General features: G+C 39.6%; 1 protein-coding gene across 1 annotated transcript in view; it reads left to right on the top strand.

Moving 5' to 3' along the window:
• Window positions 1-13103: 13103 nt before the first annotated feature.
• Window positions 13104-13657, top strand: part of FIGN (fidgetin, microtubule severing factor) — a 120874-nt gene continuing 120320 nt past the window's right edge. The window contains exon 1 of the mRNA XM_036254619.1: window positions 13104-13273. The gene's annotated coding sequence lies outside the window, so the exon portion shown is untranslated. The remainder of the gene's footprint in view (window positions 13274-13657) is intronic.

The raw sequence follows: 13657 nt of genomic DNA, 5'->3' as shown, positions 1-13657 counted from the left end.
TGCTGCAGTTTCATCTGCGCTTTCCAGCATCAGTGAACAACTTCAGATCTAATTAGGATGGGAAATTTTGCCTGAACAAGCCTGAAAAGGATTGAACAATATTCTAGCAGTCATGACACTGATTCTGGCTATGTCCATATCAGAGTGAAACTCAGAAAGGCGCTGCGGCAAAAACACCACCGAAGGCAGGAAGGACAAGAGTAAGATGTAACAAAAAGTGCAAGGGCTTCGGAATGCGATAGAACTGAGTGTAAGTCCTAGTTCTCCACGCACCAAAGTTCTGCCCTTGGGCCAAATTATTTACCCTCTTTGAGACTCAGGTTTTTTTTGTTTGTTTGTTTGTTTGTTTTTTACCTGAAAATAGAGATGAGAGAACCTCCTTCCCCCCCAAATTATGTTAAGTATGTTAGGTAAAAAGCTTAGCTCAATGGATGGTCCACAACAAATTCAAGTTTGTGTATCCATAGACATTGTTTTTACAATGTTGGCAAGACAAACACCCAGATAACCAGCAGAAACTGGAAAAACATAAGGAAGGTGCTTGTTGTTGGGTTCAGGTACTACTCTGCAACTGGAGTTTCATCCAAAGTTGGTTCTATGTGCTATACTGGCAAAATGTATGGGATCGATTATTGGCTATTTTTCTGAGAGGGTTGAGATGTTTTTACAGATTTTTTTCACTCTAGAATTCTAATATAATGGGTTAGTAGGACAGTATTTTTAGGTGTTAACTAGATATACTACTCATTATGTCTATTACCCTTACTGCACCATTCATGATCGTCCAATGAGGGTTTGTACTGTTAGGGAGGAAAGAGTCAAAATCTCAGCTTTGAACTTCAATCACAAAGACAAATACCCGGGAAAGAAAAGGCAAAGAATTTTGAGAGAGAAATTATTATTATTATCATTATTATTATTCCTCACCCTGGAATAATTTTTTATTTATTGTAAGACAGAATAGGAGAGAGAAAGAGGTAGAGAAAGGGAGAAAAGAGAAACATCGACGTGAAAGGGACACATCGAGTGGTTGCCACCCACATGACCTAACCAGGGCCGGGGACAAACTGCAACCGAGGAAGGTGTCCTTGACCAGAATCGAACCTGAGACTCACTGGTCTGTGGGCCAATGCTCTAACCACTGAACAAACCAGCCAGGGTGAGAGATAACTTTTTGAAAATTACAAGTCAAAAACCTTAAGGATGTGGAGGAGGAGAGTTTACAGTAGTTCTTCCTTATCCGAGATTCCATTTTCCACAGTTTCAGTTACCCACGGTCAACTTCCACCTGAAAATATTAAATGGAAAATTCCAGAAATGAACAATTCCTAAGTTTTACATCGTGTGCCATTCTCAGCAGCCTGAAGAAATCTCACACTTTCCCACTCTGTCCCACCCGGAGTGTGACTCAAACCCTTTGTCCAGTGTATCCATTATGTACACGCAGCCTGCCCATTACTGAGAAGCCCTCTCAGTTATCAGATCAGTTCTCCAAGAGAGAGAAACCACATTCACATAACTTTATTACAGTATATTATCATAATTGTTCTATTTTATTATCAGTTATTATTGTTAATCTCATATTCAGCCTAATTTATAAATTAAACTTTGTCGTAGGTATGTATGTATAGAATAAAACATACTATGTATTGCATTTGGTACTATCTGGGGTTTCAGTGTCCACGGGGGGTCTTGAAATGTGCATCCCTGGCACATGAGGGAGGACCAGTGCACAGCACCAATAACAGAGTTGGCAAGAATACAAGGTGAAAAGATTATGTTCTCAATACAGAGAAAGATTAAAAATTCCATCTGGTTTGAAAGAAGGAGAAGAGATGAGAGAGGAGAGTAGTAGAAGGGGACGATTTGACATAAAGGGAGAGCAGAATAATAGGGCTTAGCTATAGGTATAATGCCTGGCCCCTTCCTATTCTCTCTTCTTGAAAAAAAAAAAGGGCTACTCCTGGTGTCCTTATAGGGTTAAGTTTAGGGACAGACTCTCAGAGGACAAATACCAAGCATGGTGTGGGAAAGATCCTAAAGATTATGGGTCTCCAAGACAGAGGCAGAAAGTCAGAGAATTTCCGTGGACAAAGGAGCATGTGTATGCAGTGATCAGACACAACTTGGATCATACAAGCTGAAGACCACGGGATAGGAGCACGGGTACCAGCTGCAGATGTATCTTGGATGAAGGCTGAAGCATGGAGACTGAGAAGAGTGAATTAAACCTCAGTGAAGACAGAGTGTAGCCCACATCATCCATGTCAAAAACCATTCCTAGAAAGTTCCCTATTATACAGGAAGAGGAAGAGTCCCGGATTAACTGAGTACATCTCTAAAAGGGACTAAAAGATATCTAAATGACTGAGATTATGTTGACCTAGCAAGCTGACTTTTTGACTGCACAGAAATCATAGAACATTTCTGTTGGTTCCTCGTAGAGTGTGTGTCTCCATTGAATTTTTTTCCAATACTATATTCACTGGGACACAAGCCAGCACCGATCTTGTAGAATATTATTACCCTAAAAGTAGATCTAATCATGCTTAATTATGGAAATAGAAGAAAATTAAGATTATTTAGCTTTAAAAAGTATAATTATAGCAATGAAAAGAAAGATTTTTATTTTAAAAACAATATTCATAGGTAAGTATTTCTTAAAGTTGAAGCCCTGGTTCTACACATTTTAAATTTTGGGGTGTTTATACGGCTCCATCCCCTCCTCCCCTTCTCCCCTTCTGAAAGATAAATATTGACAATGATCCTATGGAAAATTATTTGAAGTGAAAACTGTCATTAATTTTCTCACTGTCTATCAATACAGTAAAAGGACATTTTATAAATTGAAGTTCATTATCTATACTTTAAGCCATCACAGGTAAAAGTTCAGTCTTTCTTCAGAATTCATGGTTTCAATACCTGTACTTGTGAATGGTCCAAGGTTTCACTTCTTTTCTGATGCAGCAGTGTCTATTCCAAACGTGTTCGGTTGCATTTTACAATCCCCTTATCTCCAAATGCTAAGCATGGCTGGTTGGACTCTCAGGGAGTACCGAAGTTTACCTCTTCTGCTTTTTCTACTCTATGTACACTTAACTTCATTCATTCACTCACTCAGCAGGTTTTTATTGAGTGTCTATCATGTGCCTGATGAAATGATTTAAAACCTTTAAGAAAGTGATATTTGAATACTTTCATTCATTTTTCTCCTATATGTAGCCAATCAGCATATCTATTATTTGCTTAAGTTGAAAAGCACTTATATGTTTTAATTAATGTTCAGAATAATAGTTTCCACATCCCAGATCATTTCTGGATCATTTCTGAAATGATGGCCTCATACCTGTGCTATGAACCTTTGAAACTTGGGAAATGTAGGTTCTTGAAATAATTATCTAAATTAGATCATAAAAACAGGTTCAGGTCCATACAGCTGGGCTAGAGAGTAGGGCAAGTAAAATAGACTTTGTTTTTCATTCAGATACAGGTTGCAAGGTGCAAACACGTTCATTATTCATGCAACAGCGGCAGGGGCCATTCACAGCAGCCGTGGTAAAATGGGGTGATGCCTGGCGTTGTGAAGAACAACGGCCCTTCAGGCCATTCTGTAAGCTCGGCCACCACCACCACCTCTGCCCCTTCTTTCTTGATGAGGGAACTTCAAATTTATTTGTGTATTTATAAATAGGTGACCCATTTCTCAGCCCAGGAACTGATTTGTGATTACGATTGATTGAAGCCAGTCCTAACGGTCTCACTCCCTTGCTAGTCATGGTTTAAACACAGAAATGTGACCCAGTAAGTTTAAGAATAAGTCCCCTGGTGGCATCTGGGAAAGGATTTTCCTTAGAAATGAGAAGAGACATGTAGAAGGACACTCATCTTCTTCCACAGGATGTGTTCTTGTTTCCGGTGATGCCTGAAGCGGTTGAACTCCCAGTGTGGAAGAAATAACACTCAAGTGTTCCCGATAATAGAGCAGAACCACCAAGAACCACCCTACTTACAAATTCCTATTGAGAAATAGTAAATTTTTTAGTACGTTAAGCTACTGTTAATTGTTTTGTCCATTATTTGCAGCCAAAAACATCCTTCATGAAAGTCATGAACTTGGCAACTCCATTCAGCAGTATGGGAAGAGGGATAGAAAGACTCTGTAACTTCCCGAGATTCTTAACACACATACATACTCAGTTTGGGGCAAGAATAGGTTTGCAGTTGTTCATATGGAAAAAATACAATAATTAATAAATAACACAAGAATAAACTCTGTTTTGTGTGCTCACAAATGTATACCGTAGATAGATGATAGATAGATAGATAGATAGATAGATAGATAGATAGATAGATAATAGATAGATAGATATAGATAGATGATAGATCTTTCTGATATTTCCACCTGTCTCACTATAGGATAACAAATAAATGACTCTGAATTTACCAAGGAGATAGCTAACATTCAGCACTTACCAGTTATTGTAGGATGGTGGAGAGGCTAGTGAACAAAGTCATTGCTTTCATTTGGTCCTAAACCGCACTTGATCTGTGGAATACTCCTACCTGCTCCTGAGGGTTCATTCTTTTCACTCTTCCATAACTACCATTCTAGTTACCTAAGGTTTCCTTCACTCTCTGTTCACCCGGATTTGACAGTTTGATTATTCTGTGAATATGACACTTCATTGGAGAATAACAGACAATATTTATACTTATTCACGATAAATATTAAACTACAGCTCAGATTTCTCATATGCAACCCAAACTTGTCATTTTTGAAAACTTGAATAACAAAAAGGACAAAAACATTGAAAATAAGCATTTTAGATGCTAGACAGATTATATTTAAAGGTGACTTTGTCTGATCACCTGTATATCTATGTGAAGAAGAAAGAATGATCCTAAGATTGCAATCTATTTCTATGTTTTACATCGTTTAGAAGTCATTCTTCATATCTGGTGCCCCCTAATAGGAGAGAGTACCAAAAAGGGGGACTTTTGTGTTATAATGCTCTAGTCAAGCAGCACACAGGTCATCTGATAATGGTTGGCCTGGCAGGGGGCCAAGGCGGGGACTACTTCGTGGATGTTCTGCATGTCTTCACTCTGGCGGTGGCTTGAAGCGTGGTGGAGCACTTGTGTTATCAGCAAGAAGGCAAAGGAGAAGAAAAGTATCCCGAGAAGAGAGGTGAATGAATATTACTCTTCGGGGAAAAAACCCACAGTATTTAGTGTTCTCAGAAGAAGAATTTTCTTCTCCTTCTTTTGAATGTCAGAAACGCACATGCCTCGTGGCCCTGAGGAGAGAAGCGCAGGAACAAAGCCACTTTCGCACTCTATTAAGGTTGAGATTAAAGTCCCTACTGATCAACTGAACATTCTTTAAAAGTGACCAGAAGCAAACAGTGTCTGTTTGCTGCTACTTTATTACAAAGACACCACTGAGAATAGCTAAGAATATACTATTTGATCTTTAACAGGTTGACCAAATGATTGCAGTTGGCTCCAGTACAAGATGCTTTCCGCAAATTATTGTTTCTGGTTATAAACCTTTATAATATCTCAGGATGAATTATGTATGTATTTCATGTTTTCTTTTCTGTTATCAGCCTTGATGTTCTCATTTCAAGTTTCACCCTAGCCTCCTAATAATGCAATATTGAGGCCATTCAGACACTAATTATGCCTCCGTGGCTTTTTTGAAATGACTAAATCAGCATCAGTTCTATAATTATCATTAGCAAGTTTGTATCAGTAGCTCACATCACTTGAAAAGCTCAACTTAAATGATCTGTGAATGTACTCATCTAATACATTGGACGCTCTCTATAGATACACAGGTGCTTGCATATTGCTTTATGTAAAATAGAAAGTCTGCACATGTATATTGCATGAAATATATTTCCAATACAATATTAAAACATTATTTCCATCCCTTGAAATATTAAGGTACATAGAAACACCCAAAATACCTGTGCTTTAAAAGCTCAGTTGGGGTGAGGAGTGTAAGGAAATAGAAAACTATTACTCATACTTAAGGCAAGATCTAATGTTTCCTCATTTTCAGAATGTTCAGATAGGAATCTGGCAAAGATGATTGACAGGAAGAAGTATCCAAATGCAATTCCTCTGTATTTTCATTGTTTCTCTTCTTGAATTATTGATATTGCCAGTAGTCATTTGCCATGAAAACAAGTCAAGGTAGGTATGGTAAGCATTTCCTTGAATGCAACACTTTTATATTTAAAAAAGTGTCCACACTATACCATTTTTATAATTTAACAAAATGCCAAGCCGGTGGGAAAAGTAAATACAGCCAAATAAAAAGCATAGTGAAAATTAAAAGCCTCATTTTGTGACTCAATACAAAAATGCTATGTGGAAAAAATATTATAGAGGAAAAAGCAACGTAGCCTCTGAAAGAAGAAGCTATGAAGATTTCTTTGTATCACTTGCAGGGGAAACCCTCATCTTAAACCAAGAAAACCTGATCAGAATTTCTGAATTTAGGTTTCCTCAGGAATAGTGGGGCACAATCAAAAGCTCAGCTATTGTACTTCCCAGTGACAATCTTTCTTAAAAAATTTTTTTCACACCACCTAATACTAGATCCTTGTTTTGTACAAAAAAAAAAAAAAAAAAAAACTTGTGCTAGGCTGTAGTATTTTATGACCTACATTATTACCCTCTGGATAGTGAAACGATGGTGCCAAACTAATTATTGCTTTGTCTAATTTTAAATCCAGGTCTATGGAGATTAACAGCTTGCACATTAATTCAAAGCACCAACAGCCTACCTCACCTAATGCTGTTTCAAATGAATTAAAAATCCTGTTTAAGAAACTTTAATATACTTGAAATGAAGAAAATGTGTGTCTGTGTTTTTATTCAGTATATAAAAACGAAATCCACGTTGCTTATTTTACTTGCTCAAACATATTCCAAGGAGGAGCTTGTCTGATGTTCAGGCAGTTCTGCACTTGAACATGAAATACCTGCTAAGCCAATAGCACAGTCTAACTAATTGTAAAGTGGTGGTGGGAGTGGGGTGGGAGGAAGGAGGCAAAGTAATGAGAAGAAAGACTATGTTCAGTTTGAGGGGAAGAACATTCAATTTTAAGGTATTGTCCCTTTTTATATCTTTGACATTAAATGAATGCCTTTAAACACACTGACATTTTACAATATTACAAAATGAACATGCAGTATTGAACAATCAATACAAATAGACCATCTATAAAAAGTCAAGGAAGCATATCACCAAACCCTACAAAAAGGATTGACAGTTTGAGGGGACAGAAAATGATAGACCATTGCAATAACTTCCCAGCTAGTGGCCCTGTTTCCAGTTCTATTAGCTCTCTCTACTTAAAGCTGGGTTCAGGCCACATAACTCTATTGCTTAAAAACCTCCCAGAGTGTCCTGTTACCTACCTGCTGAAATGCAAACCTCTTACCTAAGGACTGAATCAAGTTCCTGTGCAATGCAAGCCCAATTCTCATTTCCAGCCTTATTTCCCCTTCTGTGCCTGCTGAAGCAAAGGCGCAGCCAGACTAGATTATATGCCGTCTCTTGCAAAGGCTCTCATAATTTCCTTTATTGCTGCTTTTGCTCATGCCTATTTTATCCACACATCAACTCATTAATTTCCTCCGGGTTCTTCAGCATTGTCACTGTTTTAAGCATTTTGGGGGAGAGGGGTAAATATAGAAGTTATAATAATTAACTGTCCTCAGGAGGCTTACAATCTAACAGGAGGCAAACACGTATAAAGGTATTTTTTAAATGATGTGAAGGTGCATATTGAGAGAGAGAGAGAGAGAGAGAGGAAGTCTGATGAGAGCCGAGGAGAAAGGTACTGAAGCACCCCAGAAAGCCTGGTAAGTCTCCTTGGAGGGTAAGTGCTTATGAGAGTCAGGCCCCAGAAGAGGAGGGAAACGCAGAGGGCACAATGAACGGCCAAGCACACGGTGGACAAAGCATGGTGTATGCTACCAGTGGTCTGTTGTACAGGAGCGTCAAGGTGGAGACTGTGGGGGCCAGGAAAACTGCGCCCTTCATGAAAGAACCCCGATCTTCTGACTACAACCTCTTCATGAGTCACCTACAACATTTGCTTGGAACTATATTCATCTTGTCTCATTCAAAACTGGTTACCGTTCATTTTTTAAAAAATCCTCTGCAAGATTTTTGGCAATACTTTTAACTGTAGTAAGTTCAGTATGTACTTTCCAAATGAAATTGAGAATCATGCAAATTCCGGCAGAGGTTGCAGCAAATATAAGAACATTACAGCCATTTAAAGAGTGAATTTAAAAAACATGATCCTCGGGTTATTAGAAGAAAACACTTTTGCATAACCAAAAAATATCTCAAGTGAACCTATCACAGGCTTTTCCAGTTGTCTCTCTGCTGTAAGGTTAGATCATGAAGGAGATATATGGACCACTCTAATACCGGTTGACAGTATCTGTATTCAAGTGTAATTCTAACAAATTGAGTAATTTTACTAAAATGAGGTCAAGATCTCTGCTAGTTTTTTTGGGGGGGGAGGGGTAGGGAAATAAGGACTTCTTAGTAGTCTTAGTTGAATTGAAGTGCAAATGAAAAGTTTTAAACTGCAATTTTATGGAAATATTTTAATTTTTTTGTGTCAGTAATTTACATTCTGTAAGAACTTCTTTAGATTTTGTAAGCAATATGACAAAAATATCTGGTCTAATGAATAGCTACTAAATCCTGGAAGATTTTTTGAAACACTGTACTTTGGAAGAGGATATTAACAGTTTAATTCATATTAAAATAGTTAATATTTGAGTTGCCCGGCCGGTGTGGCTCAGTGGTTGAGCATTGACCCATGCACCAAGAGGTGACTGGTCAATTCCCGGTTAGGGTACATGCCCAGGTTGTGGGCCCATCCCCACTGGGGGTCATGAAGGAGGCAGCCAGTAGATACTCTTTCTCATCGATGTTTCTCTCTCTCCTTCTCCCTTCCTCTCTCTCTAAAATTAATAGAGAAAATAAATTTAGCCCTAGCCCTGGCCGGTTTGGCTCAGCGGTTAGAGTGTCGGCCTGCGGTCCTGAGAGACTCGGGTTCGGTTCCCGCTAAGGGCGTGTACCTCGGTTGCAGTTTGTCCCCGGCCCTGGTTGGTTGTGCGGGTGGCAGCCACTCGATGTGTCCCTTCACGTCGATGTTTCTCTCTCTCTCTGTTCCTCTCTCTCCCTCCCACTCTACCTGAACAAAAAATGGAAAAATGTCCTCGGGTGAGGATAAAAAAATAAATAAATTTAATTATAAAAAAGTTAATATTTGAGTTTGCAACCATAAAGCAGTATTTAAAAATTAAACTGGATTGTGCTTAGCATTTCATGAACAACCAAACATTAAAGTTCCCTCAAACTTATTTTTTTTAAAGTATCTTGTTACTCTCATCTCTGTTCTATGCTCTACCTTCATCTTTTGCTTGTTTTCCTTTTCTTCTCCCTGACATAGGTAAAGCACATCTCTGTGTCTAACCTGGGTCACATTATCACATCACAGACAAGCTTACGGTCATCTGCAAAATCATATTCAATATCCCCTTGCTTATTTCCTTACCCTTCACTATGGTTCTTGTTGCATATATGTGTAGAATAAGAACAGGAAAAATAGAAGAATTCTTCCTCTCTGAATTAGCTTCACGCACACACACACTCATGCCTCCTGAAGGAAAAGAGTAGTTATGTTTATTTTTCTTTTGATTTAAAAAAAAGGTCAGAAATACTGTGTATTAGAAATACATAATATCTGTTCTTTCAATATTAAAAATATTAAAAGAAATAAGCATGTGATTAATGCAGTAAGAAAAAATTACTCCAAGAAGTTTTTCACTGAATTAACTATTTCCTTGACTAGCCGATCAACTTCCTTAAAAGATTAAATTTCTTATTCTCATATCATCACAAATTTCATAAAAGGTACTTAGAGATAGATTATCAGTTTCAACCAGACACTTTTTTTTCAGTAAAAGTTTAAAAAATAAAGTGTAGATAAAATATGGTGACTGTTAAAATGCTTTTTAATCATACCACTTTATTAAAGATGGTTTTATTAAAACAATGAAAAACATAAACAGTGTGCTAATTTTGCAAACAGAATATGAAGCTTTTTGCAAAACAAAGTTAAGTTTCACTTTCCTTTGGACAAAAGTAACTGGAGAAAAGCAAACTTTATATATACCTTTAAAAAAAGCTAGAAATGATGGGATGACAACTTCATTGTGGATCGTATTAGTCATGCAAATCTTGTAAGGTATATTCTGTTACGTAAGCCTTGTTTTCTGGGAGTATATGTAATTTTGGACAATTTTAAATTCTGAATAAATACATGCAGTACTCTTTTAAATAGTTTCCCTTTCTTTGATTCCAAAGTTAATTATATTCATTTGCAAGTTGAACGACAGATTTTATAACCTGTATTTCAAATGAATATATAAGAACTACTTTATTAATAAACTCCTGCTAACCAAACTTCATCCTGCCTCCTTTAAAAGTAGGGCTTATTTTATTTTAGATGTTGAAAATGAATTGTTTTAAGTAAATCAAGAAAATATATAGTTTTTTATTCAGTGGATTTCCACTCTATATATTGTATTCAGTATTTTGGTTTACAGGAAGAACTGTAAATTCAATACCAGAATTTAGTGTTAAAGGTTGATGAGCTTTGAACTTTTTTTAATGAACAAGGACAGAGCAGTTTTGCTTGAATTGCACAGAGCATCTGCTCTGTCCAGAGGACTTCTTGTCGTCATTCTCCAAATGGGCAATAATTGAAATTATAAGATTTTCATGGCTGTTGTTATTGTGTGTTTTTTTTTTGTTTTTTTTTTAAATTCATCTGTACTCAATCCAACAGTGACCCACAGATATTTTTCTACACTTATTTCTTTGTGGTGAAACCCAATGGGTAACTTTTCATATCATTTTCAAAGCTATCTTGTAAAATATTACTAAAGGGGCTTCAGTGTTCTCTGCTACATCAGAATAAAGTTCTTCTGTTTTATTTTGAAGCCTGTTTTTTTTTTTTAATGAACAGAAAGGTCAAATTCATTCCAAAGAGAAATCTCATTCCTTAGAAATATGTGTAAGATCTTGAATCACTTTTCTTTTGTCTTTTAAATTTTGTCATCTGCCTAGATTTAACTAAAATAATTTTTCTTTCTCATCTTCTTGGCTAAATGTGTCCATTCAATGGCTAGCTTTTCAAAGGTAAGAAAATTACAAAAGAAGGAAATTAATTTCAAAGTCCATATTTGTTATTTTTAAAACGCTTCATTTCCTCATGGAGAGACACAATTTGGTGTATTAAATCTATAGCAGAGAAGCAGAGATGTGAGGAGAGTCGGAGAGTCAGTCCTAACTAAACAAGTATATTTTTGGTCCCGACCTTCAAAGGTAATATTTTCAGCTCGATGATCTCCTGGTCAAATATATAATTTGCCTCTTTCATTCTTAGCTTCGTTGAAATATAGAGGACTGGATGGCCACCAGGCCAAAATATAAACTTACCATTTTTCTATTAAAGTCATATTCAATGTAAACGAAGAGAAATTACCACTCCACTCACTCTCTTTCTCATTACAATGCCTAAAGAACTTTGCCAGGCACATTATCTCGTAGACATCATGATCAAATGTTATTGTTTGCTTTATTATCTCAGTTGGATGGTTGGCTAGTCTAGAATGAAATAGGTTGAAGGCAATACTGGAAGCCTAGAAGTCTGAATGAGGTCCCCATTCAAATGATCCTGGTTGTTTGGGGGTGGGGCGGGGTGATTAGTAAACCAACTGAGCTTACACTGCATAGTAAGCGTCTGGATGCAGCACATTTACATCTAACAAGAGAGCCCAGAAAACGTGTGTGTTTCTTAAACCTTATGTTCCGAACAAAAGGCTATCTCAGCAACAGACAATCAGCACTGCATTGCTCCCTGGGATGCGAGCAACACACTCAACTGCACATTTCATTCTTCCTCGGCTCCCAGCACTACAAAGCCCCTACTCTCTTTCCACTCCTGGGTCCCCAGATTGCTCCCTAGAAGGGGGCTGGGAAAGCAGAAGCCTAACGTCTCTGCCTGCGCACTAGCAGCCCACACCGGGGGCCCCCAGGCGCTGCGTTCCCCTGCCCGAGCCGCCTGGGGGAGGTAGGGAGGGGAGCCAGGGAGCGCGAGAATGGACCGCACACCTAGACACTTATGATTTTATTTATTCACAGGGAGGCGGGGGAGGGGAACGGGGTTCATTCGGATTTCCCCCCCGAAGCTGCCTCTTCTTGGCAGATAAAGTCATTTTCTGGCTGGTGCTGGGGGCCCAGGGCAGAGTGTGGGCGAGATCCCGGCTCTGAGACAGATCTTGTCCTGTGCGCGGAGTCAGGAGGAGTGGGGAAGGGTGGACGGGCCGCAGCTGTTGAGAGGGGCCGGGAGTGGCAGGGAGGGGCCGGCGGGCCGCGCAGCCACGCAGCCCTGTCCTGGGCCCTCCAAGGCCGGCCGGGGAGCGCAAGAGCCGCTGGTCACGCGTGGGAAGGAAAGGCCCCTTTCCCCGTAAGGCATTGCTCCCCCTTCTCCAGCTGGGCCGCCAAAGAGTGCGGGCAGGGAGAGCTCCGGGTCCCCGCGCGCGTAATCATGACCTCGGGGCCCCCTCCGGGCCGCGTGAGCGCGTCGGCGAGGCTGGGCGGCCGCAGCGGCCCGGGCCGTGTAACATGACCCGAGCGGCGGCCGGCCGGCCAGCGCGGCGCGGCCATTGCGCCCTCCCTGCCCATGAATCTCTGGCGAGTCTCTAGCTCGCTCGCCCGCTCGCCTCCCGCTTCCCTTTCTCCCCCTCCAGCTCCGCGGGCTCCGCGCGCTCTCCCTCTCCCTCCCGGTCCTCCCGCTGCCCGTCTCTCTCCACTGCCCGCCTCTCGCCACTGCCTCCCGTCTCCTCTCCCTCACGGCAGCCTCCGTCTCTTTCTCCCTCTCTCCTTTGAAAACTGATCTTTGGCTCTTAGTGTGAAAGTGATTTGAATTTGGCTCGGCGGCGCTCTGCGCCTGCGCCCAGCCTCTGGCATGCTGGCTCCTTCCAAGCAGCTGTTTTGGGTTTGAAATTCCAACATGGCAGAGGCTGCAGTCCGTCTTCCCTTCAAAAACTTGGAATGATTTCAAATCATAGGCACCTTCACTTAACCCTAGCTTCCATTCATCAGCAAACACATCGGATCGATGCTACGCTAACCTATCGGCTTTTCGCTCCGCGCGTTCAGGTAAGAGGAGCTTCGTAGTTTTCCACCATCTGTTTAAATTTGTTTTTGTTTGTGTTTGTTTTATTTTAAAAGAATATAAATAAATCCAAGATCTGTGATAAAAAGAGATCTCCGAGTTGTGTCGTGAACATTACATTTAATTTGCACTCGCTTCTATTCTGTACGCCAACCTGCTGTCTAATTTCTCTGTACAAAGTAGCCCTGAAACATTAGAATGCATATTTTTGCTGCTTAATCATTGTAACAATAGTGTGGGATTAAGAGTTCGCGATGGCAAGAATCTCGTTTTCCGCTATATTGGGTTTACTTGTAACTATCTTTTTACTTAAAAAATTTTTTAAAATAAGAAAGCGGAACCATAGGGTGGGGCTAGACTTTCTTCGG

This window comes from Molossus molossus, unplaced genomic scaffold (assembly GCF_014108415.1).
Source record: "Molossus molossus isolate mMolMol1 unplaced genomic scaffold, mMolMol1.p scaffold_m16_p_11, whole genome shotgun sequence".
Lineage (NCBI taxonomy): Eukaryota > Metazoa > Chordata > Mammalia > Chiroptera > Molossidae > Molossus > Molossus molossus.
Note: the sequence above shows the minus strand (reverse complement) of the source record. Positions and strands in the feature narration are given on the sequence as shown.